We start from the raw sequence: 3563 nt of genomic DNA on the forward strand, positions 1-3563 counted from the left end.
TCCCCGACGAATTATAATATTTCCAGAGGGTCTAATGGCCGGTGAATGCGATCTGGATATCAGCGAGGCTGCTACCGGAGGCCAGGGGCGATCCTACGATTATATCGATGTTTAGGCACCCGCTGGGTGATCCGTCTAATCCGGATTTAGGCTCGCGTGCACGCAACGCAACGTTCTCGGTGCACTTGGCTGAATCCACGTGCGTGTCTCTCCTCTCGATCGCGTGTCCCGATCAATTTTAGACGAATATTCCGTACAAATTGCCTGTCGCTTATTTTTTTTATCACGTTTCGTGGCCGCGCAGACCGACCTTCCTCCGGGAAACGAATCGTCTTAAAAAGATATCGCGATAGTCGAAATCTTGGTGTTTTCAATCAAATTTTCAGTTTCTGTGATCTTCAGGTGTGCGAAAATGTGGAGAAAAATTTTTGAGAAATATACGAGAGCTCAGTTCCCTTTGAACATTAATTTTCAGGATTTTAAAATCGAGATATTCGGTTTTAATTTTTACATATTCAGAAACCCTTCGAAAGTTCATTTTAAGGATTTTAAAATCCAGATCTTCAATTCTCTGTCACGAATAGTCTTTTAGTTTCATTTTTACACCTTCAGAAACCCTTCCAAGTTCGAAATTTAAATCTGACGATTTTAAAATCGAGATCTTCACAGTTCTCTCTTACGAATAATTTTTTAATTTAATTTTCACATATTCAGAAACCCTTCGGAAATTAATTTTAAGGATTTCAAAACCGAGCTCTTCAATTTTCTGTCACGAACAGACGTTTAATTTAATTTTTACATTATCGGAAACCCTTCGAAAGTTCATTTTAAGAATATTAAAATCCAGATCTTCAACTTTCCCTTCGAAATGTAATTCCGGGGATTTCAAAACTCAGATCTTCAATTCTCTCTTATAAAAACATCCAGAAACCCCGGAGTGCAAAGACACAGAAAACAGAGTAGCCCAGAAATTTTCCAAATTAAGCAACCACACTACTCCCTGGGCAATTCATAAAATCACCCGAGCAACTCTTTCCACCCTTCGAAAACGCCATTCCACTTCTCAGTTACAACAAGAAGACACGTCCGCGAGGAGTAATAAAGGCAGCCGTGTTTTAATTACAAACTTACTATCGCGAATGAAGCGAGAGCAAGAAACAGTAACTCGGTATATTAATTTATCGTCGCTCCTTCCAAAGGAGAGAGGCTGTTCCATTTTAATTATTCCTTAATTAAAAAATCCGCTCTTTCGTCCAGCTTCCAAGCTCGGATTAACAGTTTTCTCTCCCCTCTCGCCGACGCCCCTTAATTCCACAGGCTGCGTTTCTTTCTCCGCGTGGACACTTCATTTCGCGCGGTGCAAAATTTCGCTAATCGGGTTAACAGCCTCTCCAGGCCGAGGATAAACCGAATTACCGGGTGTCCGAGGTTCGAGCATCTGCTCCTTTACGCTGTTGTGCCTCTTTTTCGACACTCTGATAACGATCTGAGGGGCTTCAAAGGGGTAGTTGTGGCAGCGGACGAGGATAATGGAGGAGTATTAGAGGAAGCATTGTGGAATTATTATAGGTACTTGCAGGTGTGAATGGGTTTGAGTAACAGTGTTATTGTGTCGGGGGAGTTTTGGGATTTGCATCAGATTGCAGAAATTTTATTTTCAAGTTCCATTGCCTTCCAATGCCTCCTGTATGAGAATATTCTTTTAAATTTGTCTCTTCAGAAAAATTAACAAACCTTAATGCATCCCCAGTGCAGTATTTCTCAGAATTTCTTAATTAAATGAATAAAAATTGAATTGTCTTCTCCTGTTGCAATATTCTTTCAAATTTGTCGCCTTAGAAAATTAAAGAAACCTTAATGCACCCTACGTTGCAATATTCCTCAATATTTATCATCTCAGAGAGGTAAGGAAACCTTAATGCACCCCCGTTGCAATATTCCTCAAAATTGGTCGTCTAAGAAAAATTAAAAATGCAATATTTCTCACAATTCGCCACTTCACAATTGCATAAAAATTTCATTGCTTCCTCTGTTACAATACTCCGCAAAATTTGTCAGCCCAGAAAATTAAAGAAACCTAACTACACCCTCGCTGCAGTGTTCCTCAAAATTTATCACCTCAGAAACATTGAAAAACCTTAATGCACCCTCGATGCAATATTCCTCAAAATTGGTCCTCTAAGAAAAATTAAAAATGCAATATTTCTCACAATTCGTCATTTCCCAATTGCATAAAAATTTCATTGCTTCCTCTGTTACAATACTCCGCAAAATTTGTCAGCCCAGAAAATTAAAGAAACCTAACTACACCCTCGCTGCAGTGTCCCTCAAAATTTATCACCTCAGAAAAATTGAAAAACCTTAATGCACCCTCGATGCAATATTCCTCAAAATTGGTCGCCTAAGAAAAATTAAAAATGCAATATTTCTCACAATTCGCCACTTCACAATTGCATAAAAATTTCATTGCTTCCTCTGTTACAATACTCCGCAAAATTTGTCAGCCCAGAAAATTAAAGAAACCTAACTACACCCTCGCTGCAGTGTCCCTCAAAATTTATCACCTCAGAAAAATTGAAAAACCTTAATGCACCCTCGATGCAATATTCCTCAAAATTGGTCGCCTAAGAAAAATTAAAACTGCAATATTTCTCACAATTCGTCATTTCCCAATTGCATAAAAATTTCATTGCCACTTCCTTGCAATATTCCAGAAAATTTGTCAGCCCAGAAAATGAAAGGAACCTAAATTCCGAATTTCCTCGACACCGCCCATCGACGAAAGAAGTGCTCGTAAAAAGATAATATCCCCGACAATATCCAATTACCGAAGAAACGGTGTTCTAGTTGGCAGAGAGGAAGGGTTGCAAGGTAACGCGGTTAGATAGCATCGTGGCGTCAATTAGATAACATGGAGCGCTCGTTACGATTCGATTTTACTTAATGCTACTACGAACCACGCGCCAGGGTTAATTGTTCCGACCTCGATGCTCGTGTAGCAGACGAGTTTCCTTACAATACACCTAATTCGCCACATCAAGATAAGCCTGTTATCCGCGACGATCGAGTTCAATGGATGCTGTACTCGATTACTAGCCGATCGACCAGTCTCGTTCGACCAATGGGGGTTGATTTAATATACGGGGGACGAACAAGCCCGCATCTTCGCGAATCTAACGAGTGACACTGTGTTTTGGAAACAGAATTATGGTTTAAGCTGGTTATGAATTATTCAGTGTTTTATTTTATTTATTTTTTTCTTTCGCTATTTCTGATTATGGCGCTGAGAAGTGCTTCGAGGGTTGGAGAGGTTTAAAGTGTGCTGCAGATGGTGAATTTCGTGTATGAGTTGTTGATAATTCTTGAAAGAGTATTTTTTAAGATTTTTAATTTTCTTAGTGAATAGTATAATTGTTAATTAAACATTGGTGTGATTTTAAGTAGGTAAGATTTTACGTGAGATTAAAGTAAGAGAGTTTATTAATCTCTTCAGAATTTAGATTTTTACGTAGTTAGTATTTGGAGTTTAGTAAAATTTTTTTAATAAATTAGAAATATTTAAT

This window comes from Habropoda laboriosa, unplaced genomic scaffold (genome assembly GCF_001263275.1).
Source record: "Habropoda laboriosa isolate 0110345459 unplaced genomic scaffold, ASM126327v1 scaffold67, whole genome shotgun sequence".
Taxonomy (NCBI): Eukaryota; Metazoa; Arthropoda; class Insecta; order Hymenoptera; family Apidae; genus Habropoda; species Habropoda laboriosa.